This window comes from Rhinopithecus bieti, unplaced genomic scaffold (assembly GCF_001698545.2).
Source record: "Rhinopithecus bieti isolate Rb0 unplaced genomic scaffold, ASM169854v2 scaffold_19018, whole genome shotgun sequence".
NCBI classification, from domain to species: Eukaryota; Metazoa; Chordata; class Mammalia; order Primates; family Cercopithecidae; genus Rhinopithecus; species Rhinopithecus bieti.
Window position 1 is genome coordinate 1,022,033 of NW_016809658.1, and position 23,253 is coordinate 1,045,285.

The 23,253-nt window shown below is 40.6% G+C and overlaps 1 pseudogene across 1 annotated transcript; it reads left to right on the forward strand.

Annotated features, from left to right (window-relative positions):
• The first annotated feature begins 1,363 nt into the window (after positions 1–1,363).
• Positions 1,364–2,597, forward strand: LOC108540796 (protein LSM14 homolog A pseudogene; annotated as a pseudogene). The gene has a single exon (XR_001888768.1). The product of XR_001888768.1 is annotated as a protein LSM14 homolog A pseudogene (transcript).
• Positions 2,598–23,253: the final 20,656 nt, after the last annotated feature.

The following is a 23,253-nucleotide window of genomic DNA, read 5'->3' on the forward strand; positions in this document are numbered from 1 at the left end:
CAAATTCCACTCCCCTCACCTTAGTGCTCAGGCTTTCCACATCTGGCCCCTGGTGACCTATCGGCCTTTCATCCTATGGAGTACCATGTCTTCTGCTCCAGGCATCCATCCTCCAAATCATCTGACCCCTTCCCATTCCAGTGCTTGTTTACACCATCCCTCCCATCTGGAAAGCCATTTACCTTCTCTATGCCTCACCAGATTCCATGTGTTCTTCAAGACTATCAAAGAAAAATCAGAGTTGAAGTGATTAAAAGAATTCATTCAAGACTATTACTATAGGGAAAAGATAGCTCAGTATAGAGCTGGTCTCAATTCTGAACACAGTGTGGGCAACTCGGAATTTATAGCCAAGGAGCAGGGTGGGGCTTGGTGGATGGAAAATGACTAAGAGGAAATATCAAGGGTAAAGGAGACTCTGACTAAACAAAACTCTTGCTGAAGATAGGCCAGGGTGATCAGACATCACCTGGGGATGGTAAAGGAACCCACTCAGATATGGAAGGCGATTAGATATGGAGGGTGGGGGATTCCAGCTAAACCAATTTAGCACGGTTTTTGTTCAACTTGATTTTACAAGGAAGTGCACAGAGGGACTTAGGGAAAAAAGATTTAAGAGCCTCACTAATGTTTGGTCAAGCAAAGAATTTTTGTCAAGACACAATGCAAACCCCTCCTCCTCTGTGAAGCATTCCAGGATTGCTGGACCTACAATTGTTGATTCTTCTCTGAATCTCTATAGCTCCAATCCAGTTGTCAGTTTGGGATAAATGTCACTTATAGAAGATTGCTGCATGATTATCTTTTCTCATTTATATTATTTATATCAATGAAAATCTTGTCACATTATTTTTTGTATCTCTCAAGTACCCAGGAATGATGCCCCGTTTATAGCAATCTTTAATAAATATCTATTAATTGGCCTATTGAAATTGTTGGCTTTACCCTTCTATCTGGCCTCAAAAAGATAATTCTAAGGCAGGAGACAGCACAGTAATGGAACTGAACACACTCTGGAGTCAGACTACTAAGGTTCAAATCTTGGTGGCACTGCTTACTTACCACCTGTGTGACCTCAGGAAATTACTTAACCTCTGTATGCCTAAACCCCACCCATAGAGTTGCTGTGATACCTAAATAAACTAACCCATATAAAGTACCTATATTCTTACCAACGTGCAGTAAACACTTAATAAAAGATGCTATTATTATTAAGGTAAGGTTTAAAAATACATTTGATGTTTGAGAGTTTTATATCTTTTATTTGGAGTTGTACAAAGAGCTGAAAGAACCTATAAAAATGTGAATAGCTCGCCCTCCCAGCATGCCCCGCGCTGCCGCCGCTGCCGCTGCCGCTGCCTTTGGTACAGAAGACAGACCGACAGATCGTCCAATACCACCTCGAGATGAAGTCTTTGAATACATTATATTCCGTGGGAGTGACATTAAAGACCTTACTGTTTGTGAGCCACCAAAACCACAGTGTTCTTTGCCTCAAGACCCAGCTATCGTTCAGTCCTCACTAGGCTCATCGACTTCTTCATTCCAGTCCATGGGTTCTTATGGGCCTTTCGGCAGGATGCCCACATACAGTCAGTTCAGTCCAAGTTCCTTAGTTGGGCAGCAGTTTGGTGCTGTTGGTGTTGCTGGAAACTCTTTGACGTCCTTTGGAACAGAAACATCAAACAGTGGTACCTTACCCCAAAGTAGTGCGGTTGGTTCTGCCTTTACACAGGATACAAGATCTCTAAAACACAGTTATCTCAAGGTCGTTCAAGCCCTCAGTTAGACCCTTTGAGAAAAGCCCAACCATGGAACAAGCAGTGCAGACCGCCTCGGCCCACTTACCTGCTCCAGCACCTGTTGGGAGAAGGAGTCCTGTATCAACCAGGCCTTTGCCATCTACCAGCCAAAAAGCAATAGAGAATCAGGAGCACAGGCGAGCTGAAGTACACAAAGTTTCAAGGCCAGAAAATGAGCAACTCAGAAATGATAACAAGAGACAAGTAGCTCCAGGTGCTCCTTCAGCTCCAAGGAGAGGGCGTGGGGGTCATCGGGGTGGCAGGGGAAGATTTGGTATTCGGCGAGATGGGCCAATGAAATTTGAGAAAGACTTTGACTTTGAAAGTGCAAATGCACAATCTCAACAAGGAAGAGATTGACTGGAGAGTTTCCATTAATAAACTTTAATGAAAGAAGATAAACGTTGGAGATACAAGGAGAAGCCCTGTAAATGGGAAAGGAATAAAGGAGACTCAGGAGTGAACCCAAACAGTGGAAGGAAATGCTGGATGAAGAAAGATCCACTTGGACCTTAATTGCTATTATGAACAAAACTAAACCTTTCTTTGATACTATTCTTGTATGACAAAGAGAACGAAGACCAACCTGGCTGAAGAAGAAGATAAAATGCTGAAAACATTTGGAATCCCAAACTTTCGGTCCAAGACGTCCTGTGGGGATACAGAGGCAGAGGAGGTCTTGGTTTCGTGGTGGCAGAGGGCGTTGGGGTGGCAGAGGTGGTACCTTCACTGCCTCGAGGAGTTCGGGTGGGATTCCAGAGAGGTCGTGGGGCCGGGAGTGCAAGATTTGAATAATAGGAAAGACAACAAAAGTGCTGCATAGTCCCTACAAACAAGTCTCTGAAAATAGGTGAATTCTAAGCTCCTTCATGGTTCCGAAAATGATTCAGTCTTTGGCGAAGAAGGGAAAGAAGTGAATTCGCCTGTACATTTGTCCACCAGCACTGGGTTTTCTTTTGTTTTTTTTCCCGCTTAATTTTCAAAGATAAAATACAGTTACTTTTTTGGGGGGGAAGGCTCATCTTAAAACAATGAGCATTTAAATCTATTTGGAATAGCAGAAGGTTAAGAATTTCCTTATGTGAATGTTAAACTAAAGCAATCTTTCAGTGGGACTTAAAGGTATTGTTTCACACTTGAAAGGTGTTTTTTGTTTTTTTTTTTTTTATCACTAAATTGTAATTGGCAATTGGCAAGTTGCCTACAGAATAGGGCCGTGATACTGGTGTTTTTGAGCACACAGAAGGTAAATGGTGTGTGCGTGGTGGGTGGTAACGCGGCGTGTATCTCTTTCCATCCTTTCCTTTTGAGGAAAATCCTGTAATATGAAGTACTTTTTTCAAATCAATTAATTAGTGGTGCTGGATGGTAGAGAAATGTCCCGTCAAACATGTCCACTGGTAATACTGTTTCTTAGGCAAAAGGTAACTGTTGTTATATAGTTGTAAAAATCCATTATATCCATTGCAAAGAAACATTAAGAACTGTGTATAGCTGTATAAAAGCGACTAATTTTTTTAAAGAATTAACATTTTAAAAGTAGCAAAAAAAATTTTTTTGAATAATTAAATTTATTATGTCTCTTTGAATGCCTGAATCAACTCAAAATGTTTTTCTTGCATATGGACTGATATTGTGCAATTTCTCGAGGCTCATTAAACATATTTTGGTTGGCTCTCCAGAGTTCAGTGTAAGTTTTACAGTCTCGGAATCTATAAATGAACTAAAGTCTTCTGATTAAACAAAAGAAGCTATGAGAGACATGGAGGAGGGGGGAAGCAAATCTCCCTTCCCACTATCCTTCAATTGTTCACACTCCCCAAAATGGGGTTTGATTATTTTTAATAACGAAAATGTTGCCATAGACCAATTCAAAATCGATTTATTAAAATTGACAGATTATCCAATCCTTTACCATAAAAGGATGCACCCACACTGTCTGCAAGCTTTTCTCCAAGAAACCTGGGGTTGCAAATGCCTTCCTAGAATGTTATCAATTTAAATGATTGAAAAAAACAACACATAATAAGTGACAGATTTTTCAAATCAGATAAAGATGGGAACCAGATTATCTGTCCGGGGGTGATAGATTGCAGCAATAATAAATTCACTTGAAGACACTGGATCAATTTTTAATCAAGCCAAGAATTATTATTGCAGAAAGATAAAATGACCCATGAGAAGATGCCTTAATTTTCCACCAATCAAATTATAGCCTTTCTAAATAAGATGTAATGAGATCCATGGAATATCCAGGTTACACATCCCACCTAATTACCCACGTTCCCTGTCATGTAGTGATATACTAGTGGTAAACTGACCTCTGAATTTGCCCAGATGAAAAGGTAATTAGTTTTTCCACCAAGCTGTAGTGAAAATAACAGCAGTGACACATGTCATCTCCTTCTACCAAGTCACAGTCTCTGAGGTGTTTGTTCTTAAAATATACAGGATATGACCTACTGGGTAATAAACTACACAGTCATTAAGTGAAGCTTGTGTCTGACAGAAAAACAGCCGCCATCCCTAAGTTGAGAAAAGAAGGGCCTGGAGGTAAAGCAAATCAGTCTACACTTGACATTAAACTTTATCAGCAGGGAACGAAGCCCCTCTCACCCTCCCCAGGAACCACCAATCAGGAAATGGATCTTGTGATTACCGACCATTGTGAAGACCCTTGTGAAGAGGCCAAGTCTGTGTGCTTCATGTGCCCACTTGCTCTCTCCACCCTTTCGGGCTAAAACACCTCGATTTGGGGTGTCTCCCAACTCAATTTCCTTTCCTCATCCAAAGGCTACTGCTGAGAAAGAGCATCAGTGTACATCTAGGTATTCCCCTGAGCAAATCCCCATTGCACTGGTCACCATTCATGCATTCATTCAACAAACACCCGCCATTGAGAGTAGATATGACTCCTTTCTCTGATTCTTGAAACAGATCATCTCACCAGCCTGGGTCAAACTTCATCAAATGTATTCGTTCTTCATCTCTGTTGTGAAACACATAACCAAGCCCTTCTGGCATGAAGATTGCCTATATTTATCAGACATTCATTCAGTACATCACTTCTTGCAATCCACTCTTAATCTTTGACTAATGCTTGTGTGTGCCTGTAAAGAGACTACTGGTAAATTAGTGACCCAGAGTCATGTTTAGGCATCCATTGTTAATGGCAATCAGCTACTGATTTGAAATGAGGTCTCTTTAATTTATTCCTGTCATTAAATCTTTTGAAGAACTGCTGACATTTCACCAAGAGGATGCAAATTGCAAAGATCTTGCGTTTTCAAACACAGTGCAGGGCCACCACAGAGTTTCCCATTTGATAGCTCTCAAAAAAGACATAGACTCTTTTACGCTAAGGAATGGTAAACTTTCACAAGGCTTACTATTCAGAACTCAATGAATGCATTTGCTATGAGATTTTATTTTCCCCCAAAATGATGTTTGTCTAAGTTTCTGTCTTTCTAATCACTAGATATACATTTAACTCACTTTTGGTAATGTGTGATCCTTCAAACCATAAATGTCAGGGCATGCTTAAAGTAAAGGAAAAATAATGGTTAAAAAAAAAAAAAGATTGCCAACTATCCTAATGTAACACAAGATGTCAATTGTGTTGACATCTTGTTCAATTGCAGATCTCAGCACTAAGAATCCCAAAATTTATTTAATAATAATAACATATATTAGTTTTGTTATTTTTTATTATGTAATATATTTCATACATCTAGGACTGAACTTTTATCCCTTCTAAAATTCATATGTTGAAGCCCTAATCCCCCATGTGATAATATTAGGGTACGGGGCCTTTGGGAGATAGATTTAGATGAGATCGTGAAGGTAGAGGCCCCATGGTAGGATTATGCCCTTATAAGAAGAGAAAGAGACACCAGAGCTTTCTCTCTTTCTGCTATGTGAGAATACAGCCAGAAAGAGAGCCTTCACCAAGAACCAAAACTGCTGGCATCTTGATCTTGGACTTCCCAGCCTCCAGAACTGGGACAAATAAATGTCTGTTGTTTAAGCCACCCTGTCTATAGTATTCTGTTATAGCAGCTCAAATACATTATAAATATATTACATAACAGTTATACATTATATTATACTTAATATATAATAATGTATAATGCGAAATAAAATCAACTAACACTCTTTAAGGCATCCTGTTAACAATTTTATATTCATTGTCTCAACCCAACAGCTCAAGAGGTAACTACTCTAATTTTACAGATGGAAGAATCAAGGCTTGAAGAGTATAGCTAAAGTGCACAAGGTTTCACACATAATGAGAACCCAGGCAATCTTCACACTTAACCACTAAAATACAAAGTGAGCTTTCTGGGATATTGGGCAAGTTCATTTTCAGTTAGCCTTTAACTAGGATTATAATTCCTAGATGACGGTCACTGCTATGATATCCCACTAGTGTTTTTTGCCCCATTTTTATGATATCTTAGCTCTGGATATTACTGCCTCCTCCAAGCACTCTATCTTAGAAATAATTGGCTCAAGCACAAAGAGAGTTATTCTCAATTTAATGAATTCCAGCAATTCATCATTTTGCTACCTCTTCCTTACTAATTTATTAATAAGAATTACAATGAAATTGGCATGCTGTATAAATTCTTCCATATTCTCTTTACCTTAAAATATCATCCCTGTTGGTCTCAAAAGGTGATGCATTGAGATTTATGGTTTATTACCAGTAACATAGCTATAGCCAATTGATCATAAAAGTCAACTATTTTTAAGTAATTCAAAATGCCCATTGTAGTGAATGTAATATTTGCCTGAATATGGAATATTAATATTTTCAAATATTCATTTTTATTCTCTGTATTAATTATCTGGATATAGGCAAGCAGCTCATTAATTTAACAGTAAATACTTTCACAAATCTGTATCTTCTATCAGTGAAAATGCTTTTAAATGGTACAGCATTACAAATCTATTGATTCTCATTATCTAAACAAGTTAATATAAAAATAGTATTGTCACTCTTATGTGTTGATATGGCCAAAAAGACTTTATGTCAACCAACAGATTTTCTACACATCACTTTCATTGACTTTCTTCCTATTCTTAAAGTAAGGAAAACATTCCTTCATAGGATGACCAGCCATACCAGCTTGCCCAAGCCTGTCCTGGTTTTAACACTGAACATTCTGTATCCCAGGAAACACCTCAGTCCCAGGCGTTTCCTAAATCTTCCTTCAGCCACCCTCCCCAGAGTTAATCCACTTTAACACCATAAGTCTACTCTTAAAATGTGTTGAAAACACCATTGATACACACTGCAAGAGGCTTTTTCCAAAATGGTATGATTCCCAGTATGTACAGCTCTTAAGAAATTGTTTCAAGCATACAGAACAACACAACAGAACCTGCTAGCCAAGACCCTGGATGCCGAGTGCCTTTCACCTGAAAACTAAGACAGGATGACAGCAGTGAAAAGAATTCAAACTTGTTCAAACACACTTCTCTTTAACTCAAGAAAGTCCAATGAAGGAAGATTTTAGCTTTTCACCAAGAAAGTAAAAGTAGAAAGATATTCATATTTAGAGTGAGAAAAGACAAAACAAATTTAGTACTGAATAAGGTGAATTTGAGGTATCTTTGGGAGAGTCAGACAGATATATCCAGTAGATATTCATATATAAGGCTCTAGGGCTGAGATGAGAGTTTGGACTCGAAAGATGGGTTTAAGGATTATTGGATTATAGGTGCAAGTTGAAGTGGATGAGAAGAAGTGGATTGGACAAGAATATCTGGGGAGACTAAATGAGAAAGACGGGGCAGATGATGCATATCTCATCTAATTTCTTGAATCATATTGGTTCTTAAACTGCCTTACCCTGGATTCTACTCAACTGATTTCCTCTATATTCACCTTGCTGAATTTGAATTTGAATTGGCTGGTTATTCTTCTGCTGGATGGACTACCCTGAACCACTCCTGGGAGTCCAGTTTTTCTGACTTACTCAAGGCATCCTTTCTGTAAGCATACTCTAAGGTTTGTCCTGGGAGCCCTGTAGTAGTTAAAGCTCATATTTGAGAAATTTTTTATTCCTCCTTCTCTCTTTTTTATTTCTTTGTTTCAACAAATATCTATTGAGCACCATTCACATGCCAGGCACTACTCCAGGTACGAGAAGCTATGAACCAGAAAGCACGGCATTACAACACATACTCAAGGGTTATATTTAACAGAAATGAGCTAATGTTATTTTTAGTGATTTTTCAATTTTGCTTTATTAAGAAAATAGTGGCAGAGCTGTTGACATCTCTGGAACTTGCTCTTCTAAAGAGAAACTGAAGAGTACCATATGGCTACTGAAGGTGTAGATGTTCTTTCTAAGTCATTAAGCACTAAAGCATTGAATAAACATGAAATGTGTTGTTAACAGAAAACTCTAGAGTTTACAGCGAGCTCAAGTCTCAAAACTATACCAATGCAGCCATCAGACCTCACTTTTTCCAATGTAACTATCCATTCATTCAGCATTCCTTAGAACAAAACTATATCATCCTTTATAATACCCACATTTCCCCCATTCAGTAGTTTGAAACTTGCTGTCTAGTGGCAATAAGTGTTTCCATGGGCTATGGTATCAAGGTCATTGGGAGGCTTTCTGTAATGCCTCTACTTGTTAAGGGAAGTTCACTGAGATAAGAAGGCATATGGTTGGCTCTTGTCGAGAAACCTAGGCCGTTTGAATCACATAGTAGTAAATGTCTTCCTCACTTCCAAGAAGGAAAGAAAAATGCTTCTTAATTAAATGTTTAATGTTTATTATAGCTAGAATATTAGTTTTAGGTCAAATTTATGATGCACTAGATTTGTACTTTTTATGTTATATAGATTTTATAGTTCATCGAAATTTCTTATATAATCAATGTGTATAGTATATTTGAGCCCATTTATATGACAGAGCGTAATTTTATTCTTTAAAATTATTACAAAGGTTTACAGCTGTCGCATCTTTGCTTTTATGACATATTTTTACCACATCTGTGGTTTATTTAATGGCAAGTCTTTGGTCAGGATTGCAATGCCCAATTATTATATTGTTCTTATGGGAAAATGTGACTGCTTTATAACAGAATTTCCAGGAATGGATTGTGATGAAAGGCAAAGACTGTTACGCCCTTGAAAGGAACAACTCAAGTGTGTATGTGCACGTGTGTGTGTGTGTTTTGCATATATAGAACCCCTCTCTAACCACGACATATCACCAGGCACCCTCTTCCAACAGGCTTTGATGGACAGGCTCTGAACTTTTTTGAGATTTTTTTTTTTGCACCAGTGGAACAGAGCCCACCCGAAAAATCCACAACTACAAAGTTCAAGTCAGAGTCCTCAGTGTGACTCTGGATGTTCCTTGATATGCCTGATTCCTCAAATGTCCTCACTTTATTTACTCCTCTACACATACATTCAATTCTTCAGAAAAGATTCCCTTAGAGATACTATTTAATACACCTAGAAAATTGCATATGCAGCCATTTTTGAAATGAAAAGTGCCTGATATGGCTTGGCTGTGTCCCCACTCAAATCTCACCTTGAATTGTAATAATCCCCACATGTCAAGGGTGGGGCCAGGTGGAGATAATTGAACCATGGGGGCAGTTTCCCCGCATACTGTTCTCATGGTAGTGAATAAGTCTCATGAGATCTGATGGTTTTATAAATGGGAGTTCCCCTACACAAGCTCTCTTACTTGCCACCATGTAAGACATGACTTTCCTCCTCATTTGCATTCTGCCATGATTATGAGGCCTCCCCAACCAAGTGGAACTGTGAGTCAGTTAAACCTCTTTCCTTTATAAATTACACAGTCTCGGTGTGTCTTTATTAGCAACGTGAGAGCAGACTAATATAATGCCCTTCTCATTTGCTTAAAAAGGTAATGTTTTTAAAATACGATAAATGAATGAGTGAACAATTTCAGATGTCTTGAAAGTTTGGGATATCTAATAAGAAAGAAAGGTGGAGAATTTCTGATCAGCCTCCAACACACCAATGCATTTGAAACATCCAAAAAGGATTAGGCCAGGAAACTAAGTAAACTCATAGATAACTCATCCATTCACATCCTGAATTTAAGCAATTTCTGTTCAGTACCACCTTTTGATTGTTCAAGCCCCAGGACATGGCTTGATTGGCAGTGGTAGCAGCAGAGTTCATGCCAGGAAATGTACCTGAAAATAAAGGGGAAGACCCCTATCAGACCAAAATAACAGGTGCTGTAGTTCTAGTGGTAAGATTGGCTTGCTGGCCAAGAATACAGGTGTGAAAGCTGGTGAATTATATTGGGGAAGATAGCAAGTATCCAGTCAGTATATCAGTTAGGATTCAGCTTCAGCCAATAGAAACCACTCTAGCTAGTTTCAGCACAAAGTGATTCATTACTAGGCATTAGGTAGCTTAATGCTACCTAGGAAGCAAAGCTTCCAGGAATAATTCTCAATGTCCTGCCACAATGGAGGAAAATATCACCACTGCAGCCAGCAGGAAGGTGTGAGTGTAGAACATGGTACCCCTGATCTACACCAAAAAGTGAATGCCTCATACCCTGCCTCTCACTCCATCCTACTCAGCTTTGAAACCTACTCTTGTACATAGGTAGAAACAACATAGTACACAGAAACTGAACTCTAAGGGAGTCTTTTCAAGTAGCTTTTTGTTTTCCAGCATCTGCAGTAAAAGAGGTTAGAATGATGAGATGACAGATGGGAAGGTTGGAGTCAATATTGGAAATCTAAATCAGCAATGCAGCAAGGGAGAGTCAGGAACGAGGATAATATGCAAGAAAGAAGAAGACCTGTTCTTATCCAAGAAGGTGAGCTAACCCAAGGAGGGAAAAATCAAGGATAGGAATTTTCATAAGAAACCAGGAGTCAGCCGTGGAGGGTATGTGATAGAGTCAAGAACTGTGATTTCTCCCTAAGAGGAAAGACTTGCTAGCAGGGCTGCAGTCAAATATCATTTGTTTGTTTGTTTGTTTGTTTATTAATCTAAATGGGCATATAAAAGCTTCCTAGTAAGATGATCTCTCACATCCTTTAAGGAGCCAAAGCTGAAGCAGGGAATGTTGGTTGGTGGTCAAACAAGAGGTGGTCTTAACTGAACCCCTAGCCATAGACTTGTTAAATTCAAGTCATGGTATCTTCTTAACCCTTTATGACCTGCCCTCCCTATGGGACAACCTGCTATGGCATTCAGGATACAGACAGCGCTTGGCAGGTGGCAGAGGTTCCATTAAAGGGAAACTGAGGACAAAGTGGCTTGCTCATCCAGTGAAAAAGTTGGCGTCTGCTCTCTGCAAGGTCAGCTGCAGCTGTCACTGCCTCAGGCTTCTCTCAGCAGTGTCTGACCTGCTGAACATTGAAAGGAGGTTGCCAGTCCCCAAACTGCAGAAATTAGAAACAGCCCAGACCTTCTTCATGTGTGTATGCCCAGCCTTTATGAGCCAATGTCTTCACAACCATTCTCAATAAAACCTCACCAGTCAGAGTTTAGGGAGCAGACATCTGACACCAGTGCACTCCAATTTCTCTGAAGACTGCTCTACTCTTGCATCCCAGGGGTCTGCCCAACAGACAATGATAAAACTGACAATGATAAAACAATGTTGTTGATATTCAAGGCATCTCTCCATATTGTATTCACTACAACCTTGGAATAGAGGCAGGAAAAATATAAGGATTCCCCTTTAAAGATGAGGAATCTGCCCAAGGTATGTTAGTCCCGGACCAGACACCAGGCTCACTAATTACAGCACCAGAGGTGACACCCTTCACTCTAAGCTAGAGCACCTGCTGTTTAGAGCCAGATCCCAGGAGCAAACAAAGAGGATTCAGAGGCCCACCCTGGCTGGACCCGGTCTTCAGAAGTTAGAGCACTGAGCCTCCCCCAAGAAACCTTGAAATGCTTCATCGTAAAGAAAACTTCTTAAGGCACATCAATCTTTTCTAGGTCATAGTTGGGCAAAATAATCTAACAAAATTCTGAAAACAATTTTAGAATTGAATGGGAAAGAGTGGGAAAGGGGAAGGGGAGAGAGTCTAATGGCAATCCCCAACTTTTTTTGGTGTCTACACCCTATTGAAATCTGCCTGGCTTTAAGACCTTCTCCCATAGCGCTTTCCAAAGTGCTAGTCAGATGTGCTGCTATGGTTTGAATACGGTTTGTTTGGCTCCACCAAATCTCAAGATGAAATCTGATCTCAGTGTTGGAAGTGGAGCCTGGTCGGAGGTGTTTGGGTCTGGAGTGGATTCCCCATGAATGATGCAGTGCCCTTCTCTCAGGAGTAAGTGAGTTGTCACTCACCGCTTCCATGAGAACTGGTTGTTGAGAGAACCTGCCACTGGCCCCTGCCTGCTGCCTCTCTTTCCCTGTGGTCTCTGCACACACAGGCTCCCCTTTGTCTTCCTGCAGGAGTGGAAGCAGACTGAGGTCCTCACCAGCTGCCCAGTCTTGAACCTTCCCACCAGCAGAATTGTGAGTCAAATCAACCTTTTTTCTTTATAAATTACCCAGCCTCGGGCATTCCTTTATGGCAGCACAACGGACTAAGACACATCTTTCAATTTACTACTAATTTTGCTTTCAGAATTTCCCCACACTGCCCCAAGATAATTGAAGATGCTTTAGTAGAAGACTTATATGATAAAGTGGGTAAAATAGGACACATATTGCCCTCAAACCCACAACAGTCACTCAATATTTGTGGGCCTGAAGAAACTAGAAACCCATAAAAGATGAGCTTAAGGGCAAAAAGGGAAGGAAAAAAGTGAAAATAAAGTAGAAACACACAAATTTTACCTTTAACAAACACGTTACTATTAGGAGAGAACTTGCTGGCTCTTCCATCCCAAATCAGCTTAATAACTTTAAGTGGTAACATTCATTGGGGGCACATTTTGTGCCTGGCACTAATGCTAAGCCCTTGACATGCATTTCACTTGAGAACACCCTGGGAAGAAATAAGTACTATTCCCATTTTACAGAAAATAAAAATAAGAAGTGAAACTAAGTCGTGCTTATCAAATCTAATGTGTAAACGAATGATCTGAGGATCTTGATAAAATGTAAATTTTGAAGCCGGGCGTGGTGGCTCACACCTGTAATCCCAGCACTTTTGGAGGCTGAGGCCAGCAGATTGCTTGAGTCAGGAGTTCAGACCAGCCTAGCCAACATAGTGAAACCCCATCTCTACTAAAATAACAAAAATTAGCCAGGTGGTGGCACACGCCTGTAATCCCAGCTATTCAGGAGGCTGAGGCACAAGAATCTCTTGAACCTGGGAGATGGAGGTTGCAGTGAGCAGAGATCATGCCACTGCACTCCAGCCTCAGGGACAGAGTGAGACTCTGTCTCAAAAAAAAAAAAAAAATGCAAATTTTGATTCAGCAGATATGAATAGGACACCGACCCAGGACTTCAAGGTCCCAGGTAACATTGGTCCAAGGAATTAGGCAGTAAGGGATTAAGGAACATGCCAAAGGTTACACAGCTGGAAATGGTGGAAGCCAGATTCAAAATCATTAAGCCTATGTCTACCGACTATGCCACTGGTTCTCAAAGTGCAGTCCTGGGCCAGCAGCAGCAGCATTCCCTGAGAACTTGTTAGAAATGCACATTCTAGGGCAGCACCCTAGATCTACTGAATTGGAAACTCTGGGGATGAGGTCCCGCAATCTGTGCTTTAACAAGCATGCTAGGAGAGTCTGATGCATCCTTTGATTTGAAGCTACCACCCTACACCATGCCGTGGTTCTGCTGGTTTTCGAAATCTTTCCTATCACTTTGCATTTGAGTCTTGGTATGTCTTTGGGGTTTTGACATATTACAACCCCTGTGTGCTAATAACAATCATGCAAAAGGTCGTTTCTTCAGATAAGGCTGAAAACACATTACCCCTATAACTAAAAATGCATTGCTTTTATCTTCTCCATACCAGAGGAGGATGGCAAAACAACTTACGCTGCCGATAAGATGGAATGCAAAGGAAGAACTTAACTGGCTTTCCAAATCAAATTGTTTATATGCTCTGGGGTTATAAAGTATAACTGAGCTGCTGCAGGCATGTGCTTTATACCTAGGAAATGATCATTCTCCTAGGCCTAAGCACAGAACAGATTTCTACGAAGGAATGGAAATGTTTCCCCAGAAAATTCCCCAGCATGGCAACAACAATGATGCATCATTTCTTTTTCACATTCAGAACCACAGAACTCCAGTGCTTCCCCAAAGCAGGTCTCTGTGGCTGCCAGAAATAAAAAATATATATAACCCTAAAATAGAGACTAAATGCAAGTCAAAAAATGGAAGAAAAGATAAGCATAGTAACATTTTTCTACTTATTGAGCCAAAAATAATAGTATCCCATTCTGTTCAATTTATAGTCTACTGAAGATCTGCTTCAGTCCTTACTTTATCTGACCCAATACATTCATCCTCACTAGTTTCCACCTCATACTCACTCTGGCCAGACTCCAGTCAAGATATTTTATAAGTTGAAAGTGTGATAGGCTCTTGATGACAGCACATATTTTCCTGCATCTGCACTAAATTCAAACCATTCTTCACAGCCCTACTAGACATGAGCAAAGTTGCTTGTAGCCAGTAGGTGTCCTTTGATTGTATTTTTAGAATAGCCCATGAATAAAATAGAGTTGGAGTGCCCAAAGAAAGCCAGTAACTAAATATGACAGTTTGAATATATCAGGAGAATTCCAACATTTTATCTGGAAAACAGTCTCCCTGATGTCTTTGGAAATTATATGTTATATTCTGATTCCCAAATTTGGATAATCCAAGAGTTGCTTTAGGCATTGAAAGATACAAGAAAGCAACAGAAAAGCCAAGTAATACTTAGAGTAAATGAGCAAGCACGTGTGCATGAGCATGCACACACACACGCACACACACACACACACACACACCACGCAAGACCAGGAAAGAAGGCGTCAGTGGAAGAAAAAACCAACCTCACAGTCTCTTGCTACACAATCTTCTCTCCCTGAGTTTCAGTCTTTTCTCTAAAGCCCAAATTTCCTCCATGGTTATCTTTAGACATTTAATTAATTTGCACCCATGTCCCCAGAACTCTTATACCTTAACTTCCATCTGAGCCTGACCCCAGAGAATCAAATACATATTCACACTCTCAGAAGCTGGAGATCTTACCATATTTAACAAGAAGCATCTCTGACAGTAATTGGAGTTTTGTATCAAGGTAAATAAATGGCAAGATCATAAGAACATACTCCAGTGGCCCTGTGCATCCTGGAAATGCTAACATCAGAGAGCAAATTTAACATAAGGCCTCGGTGGAGATGAATTTTCTACAAACAAACAATGTGAAGAAAGCCTCATTTTTGTCATGTGTTATTCCCATTGAAGAAAAGATGAATATTCTGTTTCATATGTTTGTTTGTTGTATGCTTGTTACCAGAAGCTGCTGCTTCATTTATTTAATAGATTTTTCACTTCGTCACTGCGTAGACTAAGTTGTCATCATATCTTGGCCAGCAGTGGCTTTTAATGCTAATTGTCCAAATTATTATATGTGCTGTGATGTTAACACTTCAAAAGTGAGTCAGTTTAAAGGTAGCTTATCTTTTTCTTTTATCCGCATTGAGTGAAGGACCCAGCTTCTAAGACTAGAAAGCTTTCTCTAAGACAGGGTTTCTCAACCTCAGCACTCTTGGCATTTGGGGCTGAATTATTTTTTTATCTTGGGCTGTTTAGACAGAATAGTAGCCCCACAAAGTTGTCCCTGGAATCTGTGAATGTCACATCACATGGCAAAAGAAATTCAAGTTTGCAGATGGAACGAAGGTGGCTAATCCTTAAAATAGGGAGGTTATCCTGGATTACCTGGGTCAGCCCAATGTAATCACAGTGGCCTTTAGCCATGGAAGGAGGAGGCATAACAGATGGTCAGAGAAATGTGATCATGGAAGAGGCAGGAGAGATTTGAAGCACGAAAGGGACTGGACTCAGGATTGCTGGCTTTGAATACGGTGGGTTGGGGGGCAGGCCCAAGGCTAGGAACGCGGGCAGTCTCTAGAAGCTGGAAATGGCAAGGGAATGAATCCTCCCCTAGAGTCTCCAAAAAAAGGGAGCCCTGATGACACCTTGATTTTAGCCCAGTAAGCCCCATGTCAGACGTCTGACCAACAGAAGTAGAAGATAATAAATCTGTTTTGTTCTAAGCCACTAATTGTGTGGTAATTTGTTATGGCAGCAATCACTAAAACCATCCTTGTGTTTAAAAACGAATGGGAGCTATCCTGTGCATTGTAGAATGTTTAGCAGCATCCATAGACTCTGCTTGCTAGATGCTAGTAGCACCCTCCCCCTGGTTATGACAATCAAAAAAATGTCCCAGACATTGCCAAGTGCCCCCTGGGAGGTGGGGTTTGCAGGGGAAATCACCCACAGAGAACCACTCCCTAGGTCTACCAGACTTATTTATTTTCAGGATTGTATTCTCTTCTGACCATTAGGACATAAATACATACTCAACCTCAAATTTTTGGGCCAAATCATTTTAATATTCCAATATAGTACAAAAAAAGTTATTTATATTTTGAAAAATATTAAAGAAATAATTAAACAGAAAAAAATATATATATCATTCATGATTACACTAGGAAAAAAATGAGCCTCACTCTACAGGAAGGCAAGAGAGAAGGTGTGAAAGATACATGGTTAAGGTCAGATCCAAGTAGGCAGCTGGCCCATTACCAGTAATGATAAAATAATAACTTTAACAAAATAACTAAGGGCTTAATATCTATTACTTCATTTAATCTCCAAAACTATTAATATCCCCATTGTGAACCATAACTCAGGGATGCTGAGACATTCTAGTCGTTTGCAAGTTACTATAGCCTTTACTTCAAAGGTAGAGATGGGGTGATCTTGTTATCCATGGTCAGAAAAGATGGAGTGGTCATTCTAGGAAAGGAGGCCCACCTTGCCCCTGTGTGTACTGAATGTTCAATAAATGTTTGGAGGTTGATGGCAGAGTAATGAGACCCACACACACAAATATCAAAAAGCAGCTCTTTGTCTCAGTCTATTCAAATACTAAGACTCACCCTATTTAACTGGGTATTCTAACAAAAACGCACACACACAGAGATCTTGGGAAATTCTTTAAATGAGAGTTAACTATGAAAACTCATGATGATCCCTTAAAGTCAAGGCTATTCCCTTCTCCCCCACTAAACCTATGTTACTGTTATCCCTGGATCAGCCCCAGGAGCTTTAAAAAATTGTGTCATGGCTGAGGGCAGTGCTCACACCTGTAATCCCACTACTTCTGGAGGCCGAGGTGAGAGGATTGCTTGAGCCCAGCAGTTCAAGACCAGCCTATACAACATAGTAAGACCCCATCTCTAAAAAAAAAAAAAAAAAGTTTAATTAGCCAGATGTGGTGGCAAATGCCTATAGTCCCAGCTACTCAGGATGCTGAGGCAGGAGGATCACTTGAACCCAGGAGGTCAGGGCTGCAGTGAGTCATGATCATGCCACTGCACTCCAGCCTGAGCAACAAAGCAAGACCCTGTCTCAAAAAAAAAAAAAAGGAAAAAAAATTAATGTGTCGCAGGGACATGCAAGCAAGATATCTAGAGGAAATCTCCATCCTCATCTGTTCCCTGACACTGAACACTCCTTAACTTCACAGACTACCTGTTCCTTTGGTCTTCCATCATCATTCTCTTAATATTGAACAAATGGTTTACCACAGACCCAGCTTGGAACTTGTTCACAGTCCCACTTATGCCGAGAGCTTTCCAAATGATCCATCAGCCTTTGCCATCCCTAGACACCCTTTTGAATGGCCAAAGGATGACTGAATGGCTCAGATAAGGACCAGTTCTGTCTTCAGCTCTCTTGGAGCATGGCCTGTGTCTGTAGAGCCACCTCAGTAAAGCCTTATTCACTGGATGAACTGTAAATCCCAAGTCTTCCTGATGTTGCCTTATAGGAATGTCTGTTTTGATATGTGTTCCTTTCATTTGTGGGAGATTCAGAAAGGGACATGGATGACCTGGGGAAGACGGAGAGACAGAGCAACTGCAAGGACAGCCAGTAATCCTGCCTGCAGTGGACAGTAACTATATCACATCCACATTATCCATAAAGGACCATTCTGCTAATGCAGATTATTTTCTTTTCCAGGTTTGCAATATCTGGTTCACTTTAGTATCGTATTAAATGTAAAAAATCAATGCTAGACCCTTTGCCTTTGCAGAGTCCAATGTCAGGAATATTTCTTGCTGCTTTACCTGAATATCCCTTTCCTCTGCTTTTTAATTTTTTTTTAAATCGTGCTCCAGGAAGTAATAAGCCCCAGGGTAAGAAGACAGAAAGGCAACACTGCATCAGGAAACACCATTTAGATTATATTTTATCGACATTGTACTAACAGCACCCCCAAAAATGAAAGGTAATTATTTAAATGGGTTGTATGATGAAGCGGTTTGTTGCCGTACACGGAGCTAAAGAATTGAATGCCAAACCATTTCTAACATCCAGTCAGTAATTAGGGAAAATAAAATGCAACTTCACATTGAGCAAAAGCACCTAAACTGCTGCTGGGATGACAGGCCCCACCGGAAACTCGTTTCAATGGCTAGAAAGTCGGTCTGCCACCCAGTCTTGATGCTTCTTCAGCAGGACCAGAACTGATTGTTCAGCAGTAAGTTCTGCTTTAAGGCATCCAAATGGCAGGAAGGAAATGCAGGGCAAGAGGGGCATAAAACCTCACTAAGAACCAAAACACTGTCAAATTGGGAGGTTCCGTAGCCTTCACCTTTGGATCTTTTCAAGCTAAGCTAACAGGTCCTGGGTGGGTCCCGCAGCGGCCGTTGCTGTAGTTCACTGGGGCTAATGGGAAGAGAAAAGGAAAGAGCTAGAGGCAACTTTTCTGTCCCCATTTTACAGACAGAAACTCAAGCCTAAGCTAAAGATGGATTGTTGATTATTTTGTTTCTGGAAAAAGGAAAAAATTTGAAAGTAAGGTCAATTGTTTGGGGGAAGTTCATTCAACAAACATTTATTTAGTACTACCCATGTGAAAATGAAGCCAAAAAATTGACATCATGTAGAACATGATCCCTTTGTTGAAGTAAGTAGATATTTACGCAAGTAACTATGATACAACTCAGAATTAAATGCTTGCTACAGGAGAGGTACAACTAAGTGCTCCCATGCCACCCACAATGATGAAGGGATCAGGAAAGGTTTCAGGAAAGCCACAGTATTTGAGCTGCACCTTTTAGTTTGACAAGGATTATAACTGAGAGAGAGGACACAGAAAGGCACCCCAAGCTGGGAGCACAGCTGGAAGCAAAGACTCAGCAATGCAGGTGGGCACAGCACATCTGGGAAGCAGATAATGCTCCCTCTGGACTAGAAGGAAAAGTGAAAAAGGAAAATGATGCTCCCTGATGTATATTTCAAGCAAGCAACTAAAGCTGTGCTGGCACATAGTGAGCACCCAATCAATACTTTTTGAGCATATAGTGTGCACTCAATAGTGGGCAAAATACCCAAGGTGACCTCCAATGAGTCACACCCCTGCAAAATTCTCCCTCCTTGTGTTTGAGTGGAACCTGTGACTTGTTTCTGATCCCTAGAATATGCCACAGGTGACAGGATGTCACTCCCTTTATTGGGTTACATTTTAAGTCTCAGGCTATTATGCCTATGATCATCTATAAGATTTTATCTTATCAGACAGGAGAGAGAGGTTCCTTTGCTGACTTTGAAGAAGTAAGCTGCCATGTTATAAAAGGGCTGTAGCACAAGGAACTGCCTCCAGGCAGCAGAAAAGAAGAAAATAAGATGAATTCTGCCCACAATCTTAAGTGGAGCATGTAAGCAGTTCCTTCCCCAACAAAACCTTGGATGAGACCACAGCCCCAGCCAACACCTGTATTAATGTCTGGTGAGCCCCTAACACAAAACCCAGATAAACCTTGCCTGCACTTCCAGCCCGCAGAAACTGTAACATAATAAAGAGGTGTTTTTTCAAGACACTAAATTCGTGGTAATGTTTTATGCTGCATAGAAAACTAATACATTGGGTAAATAAACATTGAAAAGGTTTGGCATTCAAAATCAGAGCAGGGAAGGCATTAGAATCATGCTACAGAAACAGAATCAACCATTTGACCCAGCCATCCCATTATTGGGTATATACCCAAAGGATTATAAATCATTCTACTATAAAGACACTGCAGCACCGTTCACAATAGCAAAGACTTGGAACCAACCCAAATGCCTATCAATGATAGACTGGACAAAGGAAATGTGGCACATATACACCATGGAATACTATGCAGTCATAAAAAAGGATAAGTTCGTGTCCTTTGCAGGGACATGGATGAAGCTGGAAACCATCATTCTCAGCAAACTAACACAGGAACAGAAAACCAAACACTGCATGTTCTCACTCATAAGTGGGAGTTGAACAATGAGAACATATGGGCACAGGGAGGGGAACATCACAAACCAGGGCCTGTCAGAAGATGGGGGGCTGGGGGAGAGATAGCATTAGTAGAAATACCTAATATAAATAATGGGTTGATGGGTGCAGCAACAATACACATATTATACACATAGGCACATGTATACCTATGTAACAAACCTGCACATTCTGCACATGTATCCCAGAACTTAAAGTATAATAAATAAAAAGAAAGAAACACTGCTCTCCTTAGGTCTTAAGCTTTTGAGAACTTTGAGAATCCAAAGAAAATTACATACTAACCATCACTGAAAAAATGTGTGTGTGTATATATATATATGTGTGTGTGTGTGTGTATACAACATTTTGCCTACAGTTTAAAGGGGCCCTCAGATGAGAACTAATGTCCTAAAAGAATATGGAGAATGTGACACATTAAGATAGGAGGGAGAGTCACCTGAAAACCACAAGAGACAGTACACTTCAGACCTCTGATTTTGCCCTCCTCTCTGATGCCAAAACATTGTGACTATCTTCTTTGGCCAGTACCAGTTTTATGTTTAAATACCATGGAACCCTGTCCAATCAGGTGTTGTTTCTGAGGTAGAGATTATCCTCACTCCTGGTGCTTTTAAGAATGAATGATGGATGCCTCATGCCTCCAGACTCATCACTGATAAGACCTACAACACACTCGGTCTTCCAAAGCCAACCACAGCAAATTCTCCCCAGGCTTCCTACATATCCTATGGGCCATCTACGGAGTCTAGCAAGGCCGTGTCAATAGCCCCATGAGTTCCACCCTTCTCACGAGGCACTGCTGTGTCTCAACTCTGGTGAAAATGGCAAATGAAAACTAAGGAGGTTAGCTCAATCTCATAAGAGTCCACAGCACACAGTTGTAGTCAAAGTCTCCCATGCTACAATGAATGCATTCATGTTAGTCCAGTTATAAATGCAAGAGTCAGAGACCACCTGATTCAGTTTGTTTAAGTTGACAAGGTTGTATTCCTGGGACTGCAAAGCATTTACAGTTAAACTAGAATTTTAGCTTCCTGCCTGGGAAAATTTTTTTCAATGGACAGGGAAATATGATGAACAATTGTGTGGACCAATAAGCAAAAGATAATGTGCATGGAATTAGTGAAAAGTGAAACTCATGCTTCCATTAACACATTCCATTCAGTCGTTCTGAAATATATATTATATATGTATATATATGTATGTATGTATGTATGTTACATTCACACAGTGGCTTGAAATTAATAATCAAATTTGCACATCATTTTTAATTAAATCCACATCTTTCCTGTCTCCCAGCTGTTGGCCCGGTGTTTATGTGGACTACATCTGGCAGTCCTCAGCATTCTCCACAGTCACCCGTCCTCTCTGTCCCCAGATACACCTGCTTTCTGCAGCTGGTCCACCAACAGGTGCAGCGGAAAGCCTGGTTGATGGGCATTATAAACACTCCTGCTGTTGAGCATCTGCGAGGTTACAAAGGGCCCAATTCTAACTTCAGTGTTCCTTCCTCCAGGAGAAGTAAAAAACACCCTGTGTGATCTGAACATGCTGGAGTCTCCATCAGTCACTTTCCCACCCTGGGAAGAAATGCTTTGGGTCAACTTGGTGTTAACAGCTGTTCCACCTTCCAGGTTATTAGCAAAGGACAAAAGAGCTGGTCCTTGGTCATTCTTAGTTTGTCTGAGATTCTAGGCCCTCAGCCAGTGGCCTGGACACTCCATCTCCATTTGCCCTAATGAACAAGGTATAGTTCCCCTCATGGTCCCCAGTTTGTGACCATTACTCACCTGGTTTTATTGGGAGCTGGCCAACCAAAGTGTCCCACAGTACTGCCAAATGAAAAACATGTGAGAGCAACACATATTGTGAGAATTACTATTTTGCAATTCCTTGTTGATAGAGTAGTAGGTATTTCAAAGTAAGAAAAGTTCAGAATAATGTTCAGGGTCTTTTGGATTTGGTTTGGTTATTTCCCAAACCCTGAAGTTTGGAAAGGGGTTCAGATGATTTTTACTGTGATTATCTGAAAAATATCTCACCCTATAAGGAAGCATCCATGCAATTAGTCCAGATATAAATACAGGCTCTAAAACTATGCCCCGTGGCACCCAGGTTAATGGACTAATGCAATAAAGCAATAGGTTACAATAAGAAATTCCAATACAATTAAAACCATAAAGCTAATGATGATCTGTTTCAAATGAAGCTCTAGACAAAAATAAAGCACTAAAAGTCACTTATTCATTAAACAGTTTTGGTTCCACTTGCAGAAGTTCACAGAGGGCATTAGTCACCTAAAGCACAAGATGCACTGGAAGTTAAAATACATAAAAATGGCCTCCATCCTGCTATTTATTTCTACGCTCTCACCTTCATGCCAATGGACTACACCCCATGTGCCTGTAAGGCAGAGTTCAAGTACCACTTCATTAGAATCTTCTTGTAGTTTTGTGTATCCACATTCCAAGCCACTATACACAGCGCAGGAATTAAGTTGGTCACCTGAGATGCAGAGGCTAAGTCAAGATCCAGACTACTGTTAGCTGCAGTGATGTCCCCACTTGCTTGAAAACGCTATTGCATCACACTGTGATCTTTAAAGAACCTTAGGCTTCATGTGGGGGCTTGTGCCTGTAATCTCAGCACTTCAGAAGGCTGAGGCAGGCAGATTCCTTAAGACTAGGAGTTTAAGACCAGCCTGGGCAACATGGTAAAACCCCATCTGCATAAAAAATACAAAAACACTAGCCAGGAGTGGTGGTGTGTGCCTGTGGTCCCAGCAACCCAGGAGGCTGAGGTGGGAGGATCATGAGTTCAGGGAGGTTGAAGCTGCAGTGAGCCATGATCGTACCACTGTACTCCAGCCTGGGCAACAGAGTGAGACCCCACCCCACCCCCCCAAAAAAGACTTGAGTTTTCCCCAAGT